Source organism: Lissotriton helveticus, chromosome 7 (assembly GCF_964261635.1).
Source record: "Lissotriton helveticus chromosome 7, aLisHel1.1, whole genome shotgun sequence".
NCBI lineage: Eukaryota > Metazoa > Chordata > Amphibia > Caudata > Salamandridae > Lissotriton > Lissotriton helveticus.
Genome location: NC_136068.1, coordinates 1,398,461,724 through 1,398,486,115, shown reverse-complemented (window position 1 = coordinate 1,398,486,115; position 24,392 = coordinate 1,398,461,724).

Here is a 24,392-nt window from a genome sequence, read left to right as displayed (position 1 = left end):
TGTCCACAATACAGCAGTGATTTTGTTCATCACAATTGCAGGCCCATTAGCTGAAGTATTGTCCTGAGTTGGGACATGTGTGCCACTTCACATGACAGCCAGTAGGTCTTATGTGCAAGCAACTGTGTCATCAGGGAATGGATGCCCATGTGAGGACTGTCATAGTTCAAGTAGTGTCACATAAATGATTGTACCTTGGCACTCACAAGACTTGTTAAAAGTTGTTCATGTTTTGAATGTGTTAATATGATGAATTGTGTAAAGGACACTTATGTGCCTGCATGATAGTTGTCTCACAAGGTAGTTCCCACAAAACGACATTTCCAATTTTTTTAAAGAAGAAGACAGCTTTTGAAAGAGACCAGTCTTAGTGATTAATGGTGTGCCTTGATCTCCATATACATGTCCCCACAGTGGTCTTGCGGTCTGGAAACTCCTTTGTTGTCAAATGTACAAACTAATGGGTGTCAAGACATACAGACCTCCGTTGGGCCATGTATCTGGCAAATCTGCAATGCCATTTGTTTCTAACAGTGTTTTATCTTAAAGGGTGCCAGCTGTTTCAAAGAATGTGTAAATCTTTTTTGTGTGCATTTCATTATGAGACATCTGTCATGCAGGCACATACGTGTTGTCTTCACAAGATGGCGAATTACCACATTCGATACATGTTGATTGTGTAAAGTGTGGTGAGCCCCAAGATGCAAACATTTATTTACATTGATTTTTTCAACAATGTACTTACAGGGCTCTGAGTGTTGTATCACATTGGAGAGTGAGGTGGGTTAGTTTTCCCAGAGGGGCACCACTACTCTTAATTTTCTTGTGTATTTGAGGTGGCATCACTTCATTGTATTGATCTGCTCTCCTGTAAACAAACATTAGCCTCTCTGTGTAATTCTCATTAAAGTTGTGGCCTGGTGTATTATTTGGATCCTTGTGTCCAAGTAGTATTGTGTCTATACCAACTGGGCAGTACAAGTCTCAAATATGTGTAGGGCTATATGGCTGTTACTCATGATGCATGCCATAATTTGCAGTGTGACCTACTGATTATGTGCTCATGTGTCAGATGTGTACAGGTGAATGATGCATTTCTGTTTCTTCTACTTGCCAACAGCATCATTAACAGAGACAGAAGGAGACACATGCATGGACCAAGAGGAGGAACCCAGCCACAGTGCCACCATCGCTGTGGAGTCGGAGGGAGCCAGTGGCACGGAGGGTGAGGGGAGTCAACCTGCGGACCTTTTGGAAGGCGACACTTCCTACCACGCAGATGGGTCCGCTTCTGACTCCCAGGAGGAGGGGGAATACACAGCAACACCTGCCAGCAGCACTGTGTCTGTCCCCGCCTCCTCCAGATCCATCTCCACCCTCCCAGTTGCTCCGGTCCCTTCTGTCTGTGCAGCCCCCCATGCCTCCTTCGGCCCAGGCACCGCACCCCCAGCCCCTGTCTCCCCTGCTGCCCTCAGTGCAGAGTCTGTGGACCTACTCCGCCAGATTCAGGTTGGTCAGACATCAATGCTGACAGTCCTCCATGGCCAGACTCAAATACTGACCCAGTTGTTGTCGTTCATGGAGGGCATGTCAGCTACGATGTCTGACCAACGTCGTATTCTCACGTCCATGGACTCCTCACTGACGGCAGCAGTTTCCCTCCTGCAGCGGTCCGTCCCCCCCACTTGGGACCCATCCACACCCCCTCTCCCATACCTGTCCAAAGCACATGCAGGAAGGCACGATCATGCACACCAACGGACACAAGCAGCACACCACAACAAAAGTCGAAGTGCACATCTCCTGGCACGCAAACTCAGAGGACGGCAGGCACACCCACAGGGACTGGGGTCAGACCATAGACACGCAGCCAAAGTCACGGTCCGCAACCCGCACAGCCCTCTACCTCCACTCCCATAGTGCCCCCGGGTGCAGGAGATGGTCTTGACTAACTGGCAGCAGTAATCAAAACAGAAAAAAGGGATTGAGGCTACCTTGCCTGCACTAGTATTGAAGTCCTAATGATTTCATAAGAAAGAAGATGCTGATGGTCTGGGACACAATCCCCTGGATCCCAATAGTAGAGGGACAAAGCCTTGTCTCTCTAATAAACTGCACAAAAAATGACCCCGCACCCTTCAAATTTCATTACAATATTTGTACATCAACATCAAGTATTGACCATATGTTCTGGTAAGCATCCGAATGTTCTCCCAAGAATTTCAAAATCAGTTTCTTCAAGGAAAAAGTTCTTTATTCGTAAATAGTGACAGAATCAATAGCCATAGCCAACGCGTTTCGTCCGTGATCGGACTTCTTCAGGGATCATGGAACGAGAACAATCCTCAAGGAACCAGATGACCACACATCTACCACGTGCCGATACTTTTTGCGGCTTTTTACATTGAAAAAACTTCTTATTTTGGAACATTCCATACCATGGAATTATGATTTTTCTCGTTCCATGATCCCTGAAGAAGTCCGATCACTGACGAAACGAATTGGCTATGGCTATTGATTCTGTCACTATTTACGAATAAAGAACTTTTTCCTTGAAGTAACTGGCAGCAGTGTGCAGCACTGAGTATCTTTCCACCTTTGGCGCTACACAAGCCACTGAGTACGATATGTCCCACCCTGCACCCACCACACCTACACTTCCCACTACTGTCCCTGCGTTGCCTGGTCCTGAACCCGATGATGCCCCCCAAGGTTTAACTGCTCATTAGTTTATTCCTGTGCAGGCAAGTTTGGGGTAGACGACCTCCCCAACGTCCCCCTAAAGAACTTTGTTATGGACGGGCAATTTGCCTTATTAGAGTTTGGACTCATTTTTTACCTTCTTTTCATTTGAAGCTGAATAAAGCCTTTTATTTTGCATTCTACACTATTGCATTTCAGGTACTTGATGTTGGGGATGAGGGCCCTGGAGTTGGTGTCATGGTAATGTTTTGGGGTTCTGAAAGATGTTTTTTGTTGATGGTCATGAGGTGGACCATGGTATCTGTGTGCCATCACAATGTCTCTGCAATTAATCATTGGTTGTGTGGAATCCGTTTGGCTAGAGAAATTGTCCCAAGGAGTGTTCCTTCCTCTGTGACACCTGAGATCTTCATTGCAGACAGTTGCACAATTTTTGTGCTGACATGTGTACACAATTCCTTTTTTGGTGACAGTTCCATTCAGTAATGGCCATGCCTGCTCACAGATGTATACTGCTCATTTGTCTGTGCCATCCATGCTACTCACTGTACTTGTGTTTTGAGTATGTACAAATGCCTTCATGGACACATTCACTCTTTTTGCCACTACGCATGCGTGTTATCACAGCCTACCCCTATGTTGGGAATTGTTCTGCAGGGTATTTGGGCACATGACTCACAATTTTTAGCATTGTACCTAAGGGTTTTCAACCCTATTCCTTCCATGAGAGACTACATCTTGGTGGTCTGACCACCACCTGGACATTCATATCAGCCCAGGAATGTATGTGACAGTGTGTGTTCCCTTTCACTCTCTTTGCTTGGAGGGCTGGTACATCAATATACAATATTGTGTCATGATGGTAGGGTGTGTATTTAGCCAGCAACCTCCATGGGTGGGTATGCATGTGGAATTAGACATCACACCCACATGTGGTGTGTCACGCAGTGTGTGACAGAAATCCATCCTCCATGGAGTGGGACACTGCTGTAAGTGATGTGTTGCTATGGCACTATCATGAAAGTTACAAGTTAGGGATGTGTACATACCCCCATGTAGTTGTGGTATGCAGATAATCATGTCCCCCCTTATATCTGAGCACTTCTGGGAGTCCCACCCCTCATATGTCTGGACACTGCTGGGAGTCATATCCACACCCCCATACTGTTGTCCTATTCTGGGAGTCATATACACCCACCCCTCATATGTCTGGACACTGCTGGGAGTCATATCCACCCACCCCCATACTGTTGGCCTATGCTGGGAGTCATATACACCCACCCCTCATGTGTCTGGACATTGCTGTGAGTCATATCCACCCACCCCATACTGTTGGCCTATGCTGGAAGTCATATACACCCACCCCTCATATGTCTGGACACTGCTGGGAGTCATATACACCCACCCCCATACTGTTGGTCTATGCTGGGAGTCATATACACCCACCCCTCATATGTCTGGACACTGCTGGGAGTCATGTCCACCCACCCCCATACTGTTGGCCTATGCTGGGAGTCATATACACCCACTCCTCATATGTGTGGACACTGCTGGGAGTCATATCAACCCACCCCCATACTGTTGGCCTATGCTGGGAGTCATATACACCCACCCCTCATATGTCTGGACTCTTCTGGGAGTCATATACACCCACCCCTCATATGTCTGGGCACTGCTGGGAGGCATATACACCGACCCCCATACCGCAGGCCTATGCTGGGAGTCATATACACCCACCCCTCATATGTCTGGACACTGCTGGGAGTCATATACACACACCCCTCATATGTCTGGACACTGCTGGGAGTTATATACACCCACCCCTCATATGTCTGGACACTGCTGGGAGTCATATACACCCACCCCCATACTGTTGGCCTATGCTGAGAGTCATATACACCCACCCCTCATATGTCTGGACACTGCTGGGAGTCATATACACCCACCCATCATATGTATGAACACTGCTGGGAGTCATATACACCCACCCCTCATATGTCTGGACACTGCTGGGAGGCATATACACCGACCCCCATACCGCAGGCCTATGCTGGGAGTCATATACACCCACCCCTCATATGTCTGGACACTGCTGGGAGTCATATACACACACCCCTCATATGTCTGGACACTGCTGGGAGTTATATACACCCACCCCTCATATGTCTGGACACTGCTGGGAGTCATATACACCCACCCCCATACTGTTGGCCTATGCTGAGAGTCATATACACCCACCCCTCATATGTCTGGACACTGCTGGGAGTCATATACACCCACCCATCATATGTATGAACACTGCTGGGAGTCATATACACCCACCCCTCATATGTCTGGACACTGCTGCTAGTCATATCCACCTACCCCTCATATGTCTGGACACTGCTGGGAGCCTTATCCACCCACCCCCATATTGTTGGCCCATGCTGGGAGTCATAAACACCCACCCCTCATATGTCTGGACACTGCTGGGAGTCATACTCACCCACCCCATACTGTTGGACTATGCTGGGAGTCATATACACCCACCCCTCATATGTCTGGACACTGCTGGGAGTCATATCCACCCACCCCCATACTGTTGGCCTATGCTGGGAGTCATATCAACCTACCCCTCATATGTCTAAACACTGCTGGGAGTCATATCCACCCACCTCCATACTGTTTGCCTATGCTGGGAGTCATATACACCCACCCCTCATATGTCTGGACACTGCTGGGAGTCTTATCCACCCACCCCATACTGTTGACCTATGCTGGGAGTCATATACACCCACCCCTCATATGTCTGGACCCTGCTGGGAGTCATATCCACCCACCCCCATACTGTTGGCCTATGCTGGGAGTCATATCCAGCCACCCCTCATATGTCTGGACACTGCTGGGAGTCATATCCACCCACCCCCATACTGTTGGCCTATGCTGGGAGTCACATCCACCCACCCCTCACATGTCTGGACACTGCTGGGAGTCATATCCACCCACCCCCCATACTGTTGGCCTATGTTGGAAGTTATATCCACCCACCCCTCATATATCTGGATCAGGAGAGTTGACAAGCACCTTGATTCTGCAGCTGTGAGGACCAGGCAGGGAGACCAGGAGCTGTGCTTGAGCTGTCCTACGTTGGATGATGAGTGCTGAGGTGTCGGTGTCCAGCGGAAGCACCAACAAGCCTTGGCAAAGGTAACCAATGCAGAAGTTGAAGAAGGTGCAATGTCAGTACCGACAAGGTCCAGGGGGCTCATCACAAGCAGAGGAGTCAGGGCAGGCCCCGAACAATGAGGAGGAGCCAAAAAAAAACAGAGGTGACCCTCAACATGACCCACAGTCTGGAGGCACTAAAGTCACAAGAGGACCTCAAGCAGCTCACCAAAAGATGCAGGCCACGGTGCAGAGGATGCAATGTGGACAAAGACTTTGGTCACTGGAGGTGCTTGAGGTTGGGACTACTTGGAGCCCGAAGATCTTGGTGGAAGGAAGCCAACAAGCCTTTGCAACTGCAAGTTGATGCAGTGCACAGGGGTTCAGTTCCTGCCGCTCCCACAAGGGCTACTGGCTTCAACCTGGGAGGCCCCAAGAGCTGTGTGGAACTACCACCTGTTTTGCAGAACCTTTCAGAGTCCATAGGATCTCAGGATCAGCAGACCAGTCAGCTTAGTTGTAGTGCCTGCAAATGCAAGGAAGTGACTCCTTCCCTTCAATGGAGATTCCTCCGAGTGTCTTTGATGGCCACAAGTCTTGAAGGTTCCTGTATGGTGCACAGAGCAAGTTGGTACCATACAAAGTCCAGCGTAGTACAGAGTGCCCAGACGGTAGAAGAAGAAGTGGTGTCTGAATTGAATCTTACCCCACAATGAATATAGGGAACTTGATTACCCTCAGGAAAGGGTTGGGATGATTCAGGGGACCCTCCCAGGGGAAAGCCCAGAGAGGGGGGAGCGAGAGCCAATGGCTCCCAGAGCTGGTTTGAACTGGACTATGCATTTAGGCACCAAATGTGCCCCTCATGCAGTCTTAGTGGCGCTGACAAGCACACCCACCCGGTCCCAATACACTAAATCCTGTCTGAGAGGTGGGCACCCCTCCCTGTGAAAGGATGCCTAATATTCTGCCTTCCCCTACTTGAGCTTGGATCAGCAGCAGGAGGGCAGAATCGTGTCTCTGGTCGGCAGCAACCATTTCGTGCTGTCAAGGTTTTGAAGGCTGGCACAGGGAACACTGAGAGCCTAATGGAGGGCTCTTCCAGTGCTTGGAATCATACCTCCCAAACCATTTACGGAGTGGGGGTATGATTCCAAAATGTTTGAAACCAAACATGATAGGATTTGATGCATCCAATTTTAAATGGTCATTGCGTAATTACTTCACTTACAACCCAGGAGATTGGACTCCATTGGCTGTAGAGGTGTACTGCCCATGCAGAGGCACCCTCACACTTAGAACCAAGCACCCTGGCCTCAAGATTGCAAAGGCCTGCTATAAGGGCGACATAGGTTTAAAGTGAAGTGACCATACACTTAGGAAACCTATATCGTGCTTAAGTGTTGCTAGCACCAGCTACCACAGGCTGCAATGGCAGGCTTGTAGTTACAGTTTGAATGGTCTCTCATGGGTGGCATAATACATGCTTCAGCCCATGAGGGACCTTTGGGGTACCTATGTACCTTAGTACCATATACTAGGGAGTTATAAGTGTAACCCAAAATCCAGTCTGGGATGTACCTAAGTATTGAACATAACAATTTAAGGGAGAAAGCAAATAGACTGGGTTTCCTGATTAGCAGGATCCCAGTAAGACTAGTCAATAACAGCTTACCATCTGGCAAAAAGTGGGGGTAGCCATAAAAGCAGATCCTGCTTTCCTACAGTTCTATATCACTATTTGTGACCAACATGAATGCATTAATACTGCCATTTTTCACATTCCCTCTCCTCTCTCACCATTCGCACGTGATTAGGGAGTGTTTTTTTAATGGCCAGTGTCATTCCCCTTGTAATAGTCTATGGGCTATCAAAAAAGGTGTTGATGATGATCCAGTGGAAGCAGTGTAAATTGTTTGGGTGCATACATGAGTTGCCCACCACACCGTATTCCTAATCCACAGCTACACAATTCATAACATTACAGAATTTGGCCCATAGAAACTCTTCAAACATTCACAACTCATAAGGTTCTCCGATAGATCTTTGTATGAACTAATAGGGACTCAGGTAACCAGAGACGGAAACCCACTCCTTCATGGGGACCTGTAATAAAGAAGTGCCTGTCTGAAAACAATATTCACAAAATGTCAATGAATTCATCAATAAGTAAAAACAAACAAATGAACTAGTTATAAAGAAACTTTTGCCTAGTCTTCAAGATGAATCGTCAATCCACAAAAATACATTAGAATCATTTAATAACAATTATTCATCTGTACACAGGTAATATCACAAAACATCACATTTTAGAGCACATACATCACAAATGTAATACCGGGAGAGAGGATGAGAAGGAGAGAGAGAGAAAGAGAGAAAGAGAGAGAGAGAGAGAGCGAGACATACAACTTGCAAATGAAGTATGCATTATAGAAAAGTTTGGTAGTAGATGTAACAGGACCAGGACACGTGATGGACCCAGTAGGACACCGGATCAGCGCATGTGAACGTTGGTCATCAACCCTTCAGCCGAAAGGGGTTTGGTCTACTTGACCAGCCCGTAAAGTGCAGGGGAAAACAGGAGAGTTCAGTTTGGGAAATCAGAGTTCAGACTGACAGCATGTCAGGCTCTGATTTTGCAAGGAAATAGCCTCTCATGTCCTTTTCACATGGGGCAATTATACCTCCAAACGTGGCACTGCAAAAAGTAGTAGCAACGCAGCATATGACCTATCAAGAACTGGACAGAAAATTCAAGATATGACTTCCTGCACTTGTCACAGTTCTCGAGATTTGGTTTCCAGTAATGGACACATTATGACGTATGTAGCCTCCAGAACTTAATACAATACTCCTGATGAGGTCTTCAGAACTGGGCACACCACTTGTGATATGACCTCTAGAACTGTACACAGATTACCAGATCATATTAGATACAGTATTTAAGACAAGACCCTGTAAAGTGGAGTGAATTGTAAAGAACTTTTATTGCAGACAGAAACACCGGTACAGCAAGAGCCTCCGATCCCTGCCCAGCCCTGACGACCACTAACAGAACTCTAGAACTCCATGGTGACGTGCATAGAACAGAGCGAGATGGGAATGGAATGCAAAATACAGAAACCAGACAAAACATAGTACTTACAATTTAAGACAAACTGTTAAACATAGTACTTACAATTTAAGATGAACACAACAAAAAAAAATATTAACATTCTTGATCGCAAACAAAATCTTCCATCTATTTGGGTTTTGTGCGGATATGTTTATCACCTAAACCTCTATCCTTGTTGCGAATACCATCACCAGGTACAACTACATTACCACCCATATTAGAGGCACCACTGCTAACACTACTTGGCTCAGTGGTGGTCAACCTAGGACTACAGTTAGTGTTATCCAAAGAATTAGAAGAAACAGCTTCTTCAGCATTTACGTCCCATTCATAATGGGTATCAGTAGAACCTAACAATTTCTTTGAAAGCAATCTACGGAAAGAGAAAACCTCTGGGAGAAATTAGGACTACGGCGAAAAATGGCTACACGTTTAAGGTTCCAGACCTTGCCATCTGTTAATTACACATCATTTCTTAGGACATTAGTGACTCCAAAGGGTCAGAGAACTGGCTTTCCCCATTTCTTGTTTTCCATGGTTTTTAAACCTTTACCCAGCAACCCACCTTAATGCAAACACTTTTTGAATTATGTTTAAGATCGTACATTTCTTTATACTTGTTATGTTTTCAATGATCCTAGATCTGATTACACCAACTGGCATGGTGCTGGTAGCAGGTTCCATCCTCCATTCCGGGTTACACTGGAACCAAGACCTCCCACAACTTCAAAAGGAGACACTTCAAAAGCATCAGGAGGAGCACTACTATACATACGCTTAGTCTTAAATACTTGAACTTCCCAGTCACAACCATTCTGAACAGCCATTTCAATAGAGATTTTAACACCCTATTAAAACTTTCAATCATGCCATTACCCAAATGGTAGTATAGAGAAGGTGTTCTATGTTTGATTCCAGTTCTCTCAAAATATTCCTTAGCAATTTTGGACACGAATTGAACCCCATTGTCCGAAATAACTTGAACAGGTAACCCTTCCTCAATAAAGGTCCAGTCATGAAATTTCAAAAAACTTTGTCAGAAGAAGCTTTGTTGACAATTTTAATAACAGGCCATCTAGAAAAAACATGAATGAGTGCTATGATATATTTTGCTTCTGTACCAATTGGACCCATGATATCGACAGCAATGGTAAGCCGTGGTTTTGTGGGAACAATGGACTCACACATTTTAGGCCTCAAAGTATTTGCCAGAATTAGTGCACCACAGGCAATCACACACAATTCTATCAATAAAAACATCAATTCCAGGCCACCAGAACCGCTGTTTGATTCTTTGCTTGGTCTTGACAATGCCACCATGCTCCCCATGATACAATTCAACAATATCAGACCTGAAAGAAGAAGGAGGAACAATCTTCTCTCATCTGAAAATGGATCCCTTGATAATAGAGAGTTCATGTCTAATTTCCCAAAAGGTTTCAAGACATGAAGAAGGTTGGTTTTGCTTGGCCAACCAGTGTTGATAAACAAAGATACTTTTTGTAAATCTTTGTCTACATTGAAATGCTCCAACAATTCTTTCTCTCCAAAATTGAGCAGCCCTTGATTATTAATCAAAGCAATTTGTTCAACATTAAAATCACAACTCTCACAATCCGGTACGTCAATAGGTAATCTCGTTAAAAAAATCACCAATAACATTCTTCTTGCCAGGAACATATACAATTTTGTAAATATACTCTTGCAGACGCATAGACAATCTAGCCATTCTTGCAGATGCATTAAAAAATCCTTCTGTGGTAAGTAACTTAGATAAGGGTTTGCGGTTGCTCCATATTTCACAAGGATTTCCCCAGACAAATGAACAAAAATGTTCCATGGCCCACACAGTTGCAAGGGTTTCTTTTTCAATCACAGAAAACATTTCCTCAGTAGGAAATAAGGCATGAGAGGCATAGGCTACAATGTTTTCCTTTCAATCAGCCCTGATGTGTGATAAAACTCCACCCAAACCCCTGTTGCTGGCATCCACAGTGATCACATTGTCTAAATCGGGATCAAAATCCTTAAGAGCAGGAGCATTCACAGTAGCACATTTTATATGATCAAATTCAAATTGACATTCTTTGTCCCACAAGATTGTAACTTTCTTTTTTAGTAATTGCCTAATGTGAAACACTTTTGTAGAGAAATCCTTCACAAATTTGGAGTTAAACGCTACTAGTCCAAGGAAAGTTCTGACCTACTCTCTGTTTTTGGGCCTGGGAACATCACGAATGGCATCAATTGAAGAAGGTTTAGGTGAAACCCCTTCCCAACTAAAAACATGACCTAAACATGTAATAGACTTGACTGCAAATTGGTATTTAGAATGCTTTACTGTCAATCATCCTTTTTCTTCCAAAATAGCAAGAACTGCATTTAAAATCTTATTATGTTCCAACCTATCTTCTCCAAAGATAAGAATATCATCTTGGAAACACCTAACGTTTTTAATTTTCCCAAATAATTGGTGCTTTAGCCTTTGAAAAATCGCAGCAGCAGAGGCTAACCCAAATGGAAGCCTTTTGTACTGGAAACATCCAAAAGGGTAATAAATGCAGTAAGATGTTTACTCTCTTCCGCCAAGGAACTCCGGTGGTATGCAGCTGAAAGATCAATAGATGAGAACCACTTGGCATTCTTAACTAGGGATAACATCTCTGAAATCTTTTGGAAGAGGAAATTAGTCCACTACAATATTATTATTTATATGTCGAAGGTCAGTCCATAACCTCAACTTGCCATTGCTGCATCTGGCTATTACAACCGGAGAAATCCATTTGTCTGACTCAATTGGCTCAATAATGTCATCCATGACCAACTCCTTCTCAACATCGTCCCTGAGTAAAACAGGAATTGGACTCACCTTATGCACTTTGGGACATGCATTAAATTTCAAAACAATGCAATGCTCGAAATCATTGATATTGCCAATACCTCCATTGAAAACTTTGGGAAATTTCTTTAAAATATCATTACAAAGTAAATCACTATCCTTATGGACCATAATAGGATCAGGACTATTAGGGTTGAGAATAATATCCAGCTTCCCTTGGTCTTTCCAACCTAGAACAGCAGGCCCTTTTCTAGCAATGTTTAATTTATCAATGGCTTCTGTATTATCACATGTAAACACTAAAGACCTGTAGCCTACCATGTCAATTTTCTCACCCAAAAAACCTTCCAGATGGATGTCAGGTTCAAGAAGTTTATCTCCTAAATGCACAGCGAATAAGGATCTCCAAGTTTCTTTGTCAACTATAGTGTATGGTGAGCCAGAGTCTCCATACATTTGCACCATGACATCTCCAATAGACATGGAACACAAAGGTGTTTTTAAACATAGGTTGCTCTTATCATTAATATTCCAGATGAACAATTCCTTAGGATCAAGGTTATGAGAATCATCATTAGAATTATCAACGGTAAGTTTCTTGATGTTAAATTCACTATCACTCAAAACACGATCAGCTTCATCCACACACTTCACCTTTCTACTACCTTTCCTTCTGCAAACTTTGGCTAAGTGTCCAAGAATCCCACAGTTTGGTTTAACAGCTGGGCATGATTTGCTTGAAGCAATATGTGTGGTACAATCGCAATGGTAACATCTGAAATTAGCACTGGCAGGCCAAAATGTTTGAGGTGGCTGAAGTGAAAAATGTTGACTCGCCATAGTACCAAGGAAGTCGAATGAACAATAACATGCAAGAATCAACAGTGTCCAAACATTACCTGAGAAGGACTGATTCACTGTGCAGAATATTGAGTTTAAATAAAATAATTGATTTACCTGTAGAAATCAACCATACTTTTGTTGTAATGTGGAATTCCTCTAGAGAAGATTTTAATCACAATGTAATTAAAAAACTCCGGTAAATAGTGTGCACATCACTGTAAATTTAGACCCTTTGAGATGTGCGCATCACCGCATATGATGGAAACACACGGTGCACACGATGCCCTTAAATAGAAAATTAAAATATGGGAGTGGCAAGTATTGTCGTATGGCCAACGATTCAGAAACTATAAATGCTTTTAATAAATGCAAAGGTGTGCGCGTCAACACAGTGAAACAAATTGCAACAGTGGTGCCTGACCAATGGTGGCACGTAAGGGTTAAATGCCTTTAAATTCGCAAGGGTGTGCATGTCACTGCGTTGCAGTAAATTGTAACAAAGGTGTCTGACAAAATGGTAGCATGTAAGGTCACGGTATGTGACCCCAGCGTGAATCACGTAAAAACTTTACGCAGTCACAAAGCCCAGCAGCTTGTCATAGTGACAGGACAGGAGTTTCATGCACAGAGGTTGCGAATCTTCACTGGATATTCCAGTTCAGCAGGAGCACAAAGAAACAGGTAATAGTATGCGCTCGCGACATCTGAAACAAATTACAGTTTCACATCCAACTGTGGGGTATATTCACAAGAACGTGTGCTAAACATCACCAAGAAATGCTAATGCAACTATAAACATCGTAGCCTATCGCAGGAAAATAACCCTGTGTCAATGTGGAATTCACAACACGGAAGTACCATGCGATATTCCGCCAATAACACGGCCAATGTCCGCGATACAACCACTGCGACGGAGATAAAAACACAAACCTCAATGCGAAAAAACATGTGATTGACCAAAGCGCGATGAGGAATCAGCCTGTTCATCACCTCCAACGTGTCATTGGGCACAAAATATCCGATATGGTGGGACATCATGAACAAGGTGAATGCTGTCGGAGAGCACAAGATGTCAATCAGTGTGGAGACTGTGGCTGGAGTCGGGGACCGGATACTGCTCGACCGGACACAACACAACCACAACAGGGTGAGTGACCACCAGGTACTGGAGGGACGGGTGGAGATGGCCACAATGGCACACATGCACAATCAAGCAGACCACAGTGCACACCCGCAATGACTCTGGGTCATGTTCCTGATCTACAGACTGTCTCAATGTACAATGACATGCTGTCTGAATGTCAACATGTACCATGCGGCTACGTACATGTGGACACATTGTAATACACCATCTCCCCTTCACATTGCAGAGGAACCGTCAACCCCTCCTGCACAGCAGTCCCAGCCACTCTTCACTGATGACAAGGAGGACACCCCCAGCATCGACAACCAAGCCCTCCAAGAAATCATTGACATCATACGCAACTCACCTCCAGGATAAGGCAGCCCAGCCTAGCTGCATCAAGAAGACCCCACCCATTACCCAAAGCACCCTGCAGGAGGCACCCACAGCCCCGGCAGTCTCCCAAGGCCCCCAGGAACAACACATGGCCTTTCAATGCCGTGTGCTGGAGGGCAAGAGAGAGACGGCTGAGCAGGTGTGGGAGGGGTTCGTCCTCATGGCTACCAAACTGGATGCCATCCATGGGTGTCTAGGTCCCATCAGGGACAAGCTCCAGTCCCTAACAGACACCCACGTCCCACTCCATGGTCTCCAACGAGCCCTGATTGACATCGCTGGAGTCATGACATGGAGAGAACACTTGTCCATTCAGACTGGCTCCAGAGATCCCAGCCGTGAGCTGGCACACATGCGGAGGCTCATGGAGGACATGGTGTGGATGGAGGCAAAAAGGATGACAGCCACCGCTGCACATCAGCGAAATGTAGCTGGGATCTACCATGCCCTGCAGGTCCTCCTCATGGTATTCCTGCCACAAGGCGTGGCGCTGATGAATACTGTGAACATAGTATTCACTCCGGCATCTGATGTGTCACTTTCACACAGTGCAGCCGACAATCCTCCTCAAGCCCCTGATGTACAAGTGGCACACAGTGCCACAGCCGGCATTGCAACACGCTCAGGTGGGGCAGAGCACACATCCGAGGACGAGGACGTGGATGGGATTGTGTTCAGAAGGAGGCACTAGCATTAATTTCTGCCACCTGGCCTGTTTCTGCTTGGTGGCGCACATGGCCCCATGACCTTCCACTGACCCCCGATACACTCCGCTGCACTTACCTTGGACCGCAACATGGACTATCATATCCTGTTTTAATGAGCAATGACACGGTGACCAGACTGCGGACTGTACCCTTCCTCTTTCGCGGTACTCATCATCCCCGGATGGACTCTGGCTGGCCCTCCACGGGCCCATATTGTGTAGTGTGCTTGGCAAGGCCCTGTACCGCTCCAGCTGCAAAACTCCACTGGATGTGCAATAATCATCCATTGACGCACTGATGTGTCATGTCTCATCATTCATATATGAATGTGTGGATGAATGTAGGGACAGTGATTTCCCTTACGTCAATGATGCTCATCTAGTGGGATGCCAGTCACAGTGTGCTACATTGCCTATTGAGTTCCGGGTGCTGTGGACAGTACAACAGGGACACACGCATTAGTCAGTTCCGAACATGGACTGATCCATGACCAGAGCCCCTGAGTCATTGTTGCAAGCCCTGCGCTGGTCCGGCGTACGCAGGACCAGATCACTCTGCTTACACTCCGAGAGGGAGCCCACATAGCTACCTGTTGCAGGCGTACTTGCTGGTGGTGTGCAGGTCACTGGTCTAGTTGTCAGCAGGTCATGGGCAATCCCTGAGTGCAGGTTTGCACACACACCACACCCATCCGGCGCAGTCTTCACAGGCCATGGGACCCCGCAAATATAAGGGGCCGACTACGTCACATTCCCCTCTGCCGGTGGTGACTGGATAACGGACGCTCCACGATTCTCAATCATAAAGGGCCCATGAGTTGTTGCGCACAGGGTGGTGGCACCTGAAGCCTTGAGGCCGTCATGGGCCTACCACCCTTGTTTTTGCATGCGTCACCCCAAGTAGGATGGGTATGCTCAGACGTGAGTCCCGTGTTCTCTATGCCACTGGAATCAAGCTATCCTGGCCGATGATGGCTGATAGCCAGAAACCGGTCCTAGGATGCTTGATTCTGGTCCACGGAAGACATGGCTTGGCAGTTCGGGTTGGACTGTTCCCATGAGACACAGGGTCAAGACTGATTTGCATATGGCCATGTCTGAAATGGGGTGGTGTGGTGAGCAAAATAACAATGGATTAAATCCAGATCTGTGACTGGGGGTGAATGTTTTGCCATTGTGCAACATTCCGTCCCTAAATTGTTGTTTTTGCATTCATCACCCCGAGTGGGATGGGTATGCTCAAACATGAGTCCTGTGCTCTTCATGCCACTGGAATCAAGCTATCCTGGCTGATGACGGCTGATAGCCAGAAACCGGTACTAGGGTGCTTGATTCCAGTCCAGGGAAGACATGGCTTGGCAGTTTGGGCTGGACTGTATCCATGAGGCACAGGGTCAAGACTAATTTGCATATGGCCATGTCTGAACTTGGCTGGTGAGCAAAATAACGATGGATCAAACCCAGATCTGTGACTGGGGGTGAATGCTTTGCCATTGTGCAACATTCCGTCCACCAATTGTTGTTTTTGTATTTGTCACCCCGAGTGGGACTGGTATGCTCAGACGTGAGTCCCGTGCTCTCCATGCCACTGGAATCAAGCTATCCTGGTTGATGATGGCTGATAGCCAGAAACCGGTCCTAGGATGCTTGATTCCGGTCCAGGGAAGAGTTGGCTTCGCATTTCGGGCTGGACTGTTCCCATGAGGCACAGGGTCAAGACTGATTTGCATATGGCCATGTCTGAACTGGAGTGGTGTGGTGAGCAAAATAACCATGGATTAAACCCAGATCTGTGACTGGGGGTGAATGTTTTGCCATTGTGCAACATTCCGTCCATCAGTTGTTGTTTTTGATCATATGTGAGTGTCTAGACTGATCCTGTGAAGGCAATCTGAGTATGCAATATCAAAGAGTGGTGTGATGTGCCTGTCAATTGGGACTCTAGTGATCCCACCTCTTCATGTTCACACATTTCACGGAAGACGTAATGCCTACAGGGACGCGAGGAGGAGTACACAGGAAGAAGGGAGACACTGCGGTCAGGAGCAGGGTAGGCAGAAGGCAAGGTAAGTGGTATTTTAAAATATATATACTACATTGTGTGGTCCCGGGGCGGAGCGGAGCTCCGCGTAGTTCCACTGAGGTTTTTTTTTTACTATGTGGAACTACGCAGAGCACCACCATGCATACTCCACCCAGGGTTAGTCTCAAGGTGCTTGGGGGGAGAGGGAGATGCAGCTCTGGATCAGATGAAGAGCCAGGTCTTAAGGCTCTTCCTGTAGTTGTGCATGGTAGGGGAGCGTCTGATGTTGACTGGAAGCTCATGGCAGGCCTTTGCCGTGATGTAGGAAATGGCTCTTCCACCTGCTCTGGTTCTGCAGATGCACAGGGTCTTTGCTAGGGCGAAGTCAGTGGAGTGGAGGTTTCTTCTGGGTATGTGGAAAGAAACTCTTTCTTTGAAGTATTTGGGTACGATGTTGTGGAGGGATTTGTAGGCGTGGGTGAGTAGCTTGAAGGTTACTCTCTTCTTGATGGGGGAGGCAGTAGACGTTTCGCAGGTGATGGGTCATGTGTTCATGTCATGGGGTTACTTCAAAGGTGTATTGGCTTGTGTGTATAGAATCTATGACTGGCGTCATTTCCTGTACAAAGCAGGATTGCGGATTTTCATATGGCTAAATGGAGCATTGTGCTTTGTGAACTCAGAGATTCTATCTCCCAAATGTTGGAACCTCAATGTTTTCAGAGCATTTCATCTTCTAAATGTGATACACAGCTAAACTGCATGTGTATAGCTTTCATTTGACATTTCAGGTACTGGACATGTGATGGAATTTAAATGGGACAAAATGTCATCAGTGTGCAATGAGCATTTGCATGTAACATGATGGTATATTTATGTTCAACTTGACCTTCATGACATCATTATGTGTTATGATTAACAGTTAGATTTGTTTGACTCTACTCCTTGTGTGAGCATTGTGTAAATCTCACACTTGGATCCTTCCTAGTTGGTTACATTATTTTACAATGGTGATCGACTATCCTAGTAAGGGCATAAGGATGGAGCGTAGACAATCCCATCATTGCATTTGGGCCTGTCTGGGGTAATCCTCTGAGTACAACAGTTTAATTCGCTATACGCGATTGTGAAAACAATTTAATCCGTTCATCCTTCAAGTATTGTATCACAATGTTCATCATTGAATTATAATTTTATTTAACTCATAGGTTCATGATTTCATTCATATTGCATTGTTATCCCACGTCGCTTTTTTAAACATGTTCCAAAATATTTCAAACTGATTATGCTCCCCAAAATCCATAAAGACCTTAAACATCCACCTTTCAGACCGATTGAGACAACCAGAGGGAGCATCCATGAATCTATAGGCAAATTTCTTGATGTACATTTGCAAGAATTGGTTCAATCAACTAAAACTTACGTCAAAGATACCACTGATTTTTAAAATAAGCTGGCACATGTTGTGTTATCTGACAATGAAGAAATATGTCTATGTTATTTCATATGAGTCATACATAAAGGACACAGGACATATGATCTCCATTTTAGAACATACTGCCTTTATTGATACTACACAATTTCTGGTAACGTTAGATATAGAATCTCTCTATACTAACATCCCCCAGGACCTAGCCATGGAAGCGGTGGCAGCGCTCCTGGCTAGGGCACCAGGGGAGAGACCAGATAATTTCCTTCTGGAATGCCTAGAGATAGTTTTACAAAATAACTTCTTTGAATTTCAGCAAGACCTTTACCTCAAAATCAAGGGAGTAAGCATGGGGGCATCATGTGCCCCTAGCATTGCTAATATATATAAGGGCGAATTTGAAATAACACATGTGTTCAACGAAATAGCCCCGTTTTTTGAAAACATCACAAAGCTGGCATAGGTTTATTGATTATATTTTTTTTTATTTGGACAGGCTCAGAACAGGAACTCAAGGAATTTATGGCATGGTTGAACTTAGCAGATAACAATCTCAAATTTACCTGCAATTTCTCTCCACATCATGTGGAGTTCTTGGATATATGGATACATTGCACAGATGGTGAGCTAACGGTAAGCCTTTACAGGAAACCAACAGCAAAAAACACCATACTTGAACATAGCAGTTACCACCCTCCCTGCCAGAAAGACTCAATTCCCTTTGGCGAATTCCTTAGGATAAGGAGAAATTGTACAAACATGAAGGATTTTATGTTCCATGCATTACAACTAAAAGACCATCTGATACTACGGGGCTATCCCAAAAGATTGGTTCGTCAGTCTCTTAAAAGAGCAAAATACTATAATAGAGACACCCTTATCATTACCACTTCCAAACAGGAAAGCCAAAAACTGGTATGCATCCTGAATCATTCCAGTATAAATGATAAGATCAGACAAGTAATTTGTAAAAACTGGAAGATTCTAAACACCAATGAAGAAGCAACCATGTTGGAAAAACCACTGGTTGCATTTAGAAGGAATCCTAATTTGAGGGACAAACTGGTCCATAGCAGAAGGAGTAGCAACATCAGCTCTAGGGAAACCACTATAGATGGATACCCACTTCCAGAAGGAAATCACAGATGTGGCACCTGTCACGCATGTGATCAAGCCATCACTAGTCAAACCTGGACCTATGGCAAAAAATCAGGTCACCTCAGAGAAATGACAAACTGCAAAAGTGCAAATATCATCTATCTTATACTATGTCCTTCTGAAATAGGCTATGTAGGTGAGACAGCAAGAGAATTTTGGGTAAGGTTCTCGGAACACAAATCTGCCATTAGAACAGATAAAATGAATGCACCAATGGTTGCACACTACCAGCAATACCAACACACAGAGAGAGACATGTGATGGCTCATTTTGGAGAGCATACGCACAATCCCGGGCAAAGACACTGCCAAGCTTAGAAAGCAGCGAGAGTCATATTGGATGTTTTCCTTAGATACTGTCCGGCATGGGCTTAATGAGGAGATCATCTGGATAGTGACACATTAACATACCCATTAGCCTCTGCCGGAACACTCATAGTTTTTCTATGTTACTTGTGTAGTGTATTAGTATTTGAGGTTTGTGGCTGAAATCTATAAATACTTACTATCAAGACTGCATCACCCTTTTTCTAGTTGGTGAACCGTAACTTTGTTAACATACTGGGTATAGCAAAGTACTGTCCGAGTCCCGTTTTTGAGCGCCATCTTGGATAGGTTTTGTTTGAACTATAATAGCCTTTGTCTATTTCCATAAGTCAAACCACACCAGGCCCATGGTAACATCAGTAGCCTTAGTCGGTTGCCTATCTCCATAACTTCTTGGGAGGCAGGAGTCCGTTAATCAAAGAAACGCGCGTAATGTGTGTATCCTCCGCATATATATAAGGAATGGCTCCCACACAGGCAGTAGCTGCCACGCGGACTCGGAGCTCCTGGCGTTGTATTAGGAAGAGAATGCCAAGATCTGCAACAGGTAAGAGTGCCATAGCTTCCCGTGCATACGCTAGGACGTGGGTAGGCTTGCAGGATTACTACCATATGGCGAGCACTTCCGCCTCGTAAAAATCATGTCAGTCCACCCTTAGAAATTGAGCTTAGTCACCACTGCTGACCGGGACCTTCATATAAATTATGCCCGCCCATCGATACCGACCGTGTTACCAACCGGCTTTTTTCCTAAACAAGCTTACTAGATTCAGTCGCTAAAACATATTAGACACTATTGTTAACCTTCTTAAGATCTAGGTCTAAAATTAGTGTTTTCTTTTAATAGGCACACTCTGCTAATATAGAAGGTTGGATGTCAAAATAAATAATCTTGAGAAAATTGCGATAAGCGAAGTCATGCACGACCACACATAAGGTGAGATGCGTTTTTCGTTTAGCTGAGTTTTGCAGGGACTTAATAGTCATATTACCAGATAGCTCATGACTCTGCTCTGTTGCTCTTTTTCAGGCCTTTTTGTCCTTATGTTGAGCAGCTCTAATCGGGCTTAGCACCTTTAGGCATTCCACGTAGAACATATCTATTAAGAGAGGACATCTATATCTCTCCTATTGTAAGTAGTTGGAAGTCATTCTCCCCCCCCATTCCTCTCCCCCCCTCCTAGCCCCCCACCTATCACAGATAAATACTGCTTTCTGTAATATCCTTTATTTCCAATTATTTCCTTTTTCATAGTTGTGCTCCGCAAAAAAAGAGACAGCGTCATCTTTACCTAATAGACGTCGTTTACTCATCTTTATGTATGTATTTCACAGAAATACTCCATTCCTGCATTAATGGTGAAGGATCGTGTCACATTATTTAGTTATAATCACTTCACACTAGGTGCTAATCTAGGTTTGCTTTTCCTTTAATTTCTACTGGCATTTTTCTGGCATACTGACTAAAACTATCCTTTTGCACGTTGCAATTTAAAATAGACATAATTCTCTAGCAATTCACCTAGCAGCACACTATAAATAATCATGTAGTAGATAGAGTTTCTTTGGATGCTATGGATGCAACGCAGAGTTCTTAATGTGTTATACATTTATTTTCAGATGAGAAGATCCCCCAGTTTTTATATATGTATATATATATATGTCTTTGTTTATGTTGGCCCTGAAGAAGGTGATATAAAGTATTAATGTTCACCGAAACATACGTAGGCCCTTTACACCTAAGATCCATACTGGAGAAAAGTAAAACAAATCAAGATCAAAGCAATATTTAATCTATGGAACATCAAGATACAAAATTGCGGATGTAAACATTTGTCAGTATCTGGAGTATCTCAGTTGTATTGTCTTCCCTTGTCATTTTAATTGTTTCTATAGAGTTTGTGAGTGAGTATGCACAAGTAGATGTGATGGTGAGATAGCTTAGGAATGAATGTTGTGATTTTTTGCACTATTTCATTACATCTGGGGGTTATGTCGAGTTTGTTGCCTTAATTCTTGTATTTAATGAATTTGTCTAGCCATATATTTTTATAATGTATTTCTAAAAACTTTACAAATGTGTTTGTTCTTTGAAAATTAAATGAAAAGAAATCATAGAAGAAAAGAAAAATAAATAAAATAAAAAACAATATGTCTATTTGAAACTCTTTCATATGTGTTGCATCCATTGAAACTTGTAGATTGAGTCATTCTGAAATAATATAGGTCAATTTAGAGGTTCCTTATTGGTGTTTTGTTGCTTCTCCCTCTTCTAGCCCTAAAATTAATTGTGGGAGTACTCTTTCATGTTATTAGAAATATGTCTATGTACCATCGACATCAAATCTTTATATACCTCCATTCCACACAACCTAGGTATAGAAGCAGTTGAAGAAATGTTATTGACATCAAATTTGAACAAAGATTTCCAAGTATTCTTGATGGAACTGTTAACATTTGCATTATATCAAAGCTACTTCCGTTGGGAAGAAGAACATTTTTGCAACTAACTGGCACTTCAATGGACAATTGCGCCGCCCCCGTATATGCGAACACCTTCATGAATGCATTAGAGAACAAATACATTGGCAACAACACGCCCTGTTATTTCTCAGATTCATCGATTACATTTTTGTCTTATGGCAAGGTCAATTTGCAGAACTAAACACAGCATTGGAAGCCCTAAACACCATCAATGATCGGATCCAATTCACTTATCAAACAAGCAATATTTCGATCTCCTACTTGGATGTAATAATATCAATAAAAGACCACAAGATTGTAACAAATCCACAGACCGCAATAATATCTTACATTACAGGAGTTTCCACAAACTTCCTTTGAAGAATCATTTATCTCTCTCACAACTTTACAGAATTAAAAGAATAATATCAGATGAAACAGAGTTACAAATTCAGATTGAAAATATGGTGACCCGATTTAAAGATCGTGGCTATCCGGACAGGATACTTCAACAAGCGGTAACTAAATGTGCTCAAAAGAACTGCAAAGATCTATTACAACCCACAAGGAAATCAGAACAATCGAGGACAGTCATCATATCAAGATTTTCCACCTTAAGCCACCAACACAAATGGATTATCAATAAAGACTGGCCAATATTAGTTCACGAGCAAGATTTCAAATGGATTTTCAATAATGCACCGATATTTGCACATACAGGGAGTCGAAACATTCAAGAAATCCTCAAACCAACCGACATACCTGAGAGTATTCAATATAAAGGAACTATACCCTGTCATAACCGCAGCAACTGCAACAACATAATCAAAGGAAATACAATCACCCATCCATTAAGAGGCACGCCAATTAAATTACAAGTGCCAGCTACTTGTGAGACTTCAAATGTGAAGGGATCTATCTGCTAAAATGCCCTTGTGGCTTAGTTTATGTGGGCAAAACCAGTAGAAAAATAAAAACCTGCATACTGGAACATAAAAGCAATATAAGAACCAAAAATGTTAAGTCCACTGTTGCAACCCACTGCAACGAGAGATCTCATAACATAGCACAATTCAAGTTTACAATCTTGGAGGTAATAAAGAAAACTGAAGATAAATACAATAACAAAATCCTTCTGCAGAGGGAGAACAGCTGGATATATATGATGGACTCTATGAAACCAAAAGGACTTAATGACCGCTTGGAATTTGCCTGCTATTTATAATTCAATATAATTTTACGTTTATATATGCTTGTTTGAAACCATGCCCCATCATATTGGTACATGTGTCACTCGGTCCCTGTTATTTATTGTTTAACCACTTAATACACCTATGATGCATCATATATACTGCAGTCACACAAATCTTAGTCATATTACACACAAGTACATTATAAAGGCAAGTCAGGTTATGACCTTCCTGATCAGAATACACAATCGTGTACATGCTTCATTACTAATATACACCGTAAACACATTCAAAGATGGCCCCTGCGATCTATACGCGATCACATGACCTTTAGCCTGCTTTCCCTTTTAACACACCACCATTAATTTACCCGATAAACACGAGATAACGTTGAAGAAATCCTCTGCCACACTGCCGAAAATACGTCAAACTGAGCGCGAGGTACGCTTTAACCAGGAATTAAGCCCGTTAAGACAGCCAGAAAGCTTAGAACAATAACTTTTGAATGCGTGTTGGTAACAATCAGTTCTACGCAACAGTAACAACTAACTAAAGATAATAGCATTGGTTAAATCATGTTTAAACTCAGTTGTTAGAATATGGATTAAGAGCATGAAACATTCCGTCTTGACTGAATAGTGTTTTTGTCACAATCCGATAGACCACCAGAAAATTTTTACCACGGACATAAGTAGTGTCACCATATTAACATGGACAGACACAATGATTTTGAATTACATAGGACAGAATTGAGCCAGTTCATGCTCGTTATTTATATACAACCAACATCAACTCGGTATCTTTATTGACTAAACAAACACGACACTCAACACGTGTTTTCTCCTCACCGCTTTACACATGATTTAAACACACAAGCATACAATTTTTATCACAAATGTATTCACCATTCATTTATTTAACTTGTTTAACAAAC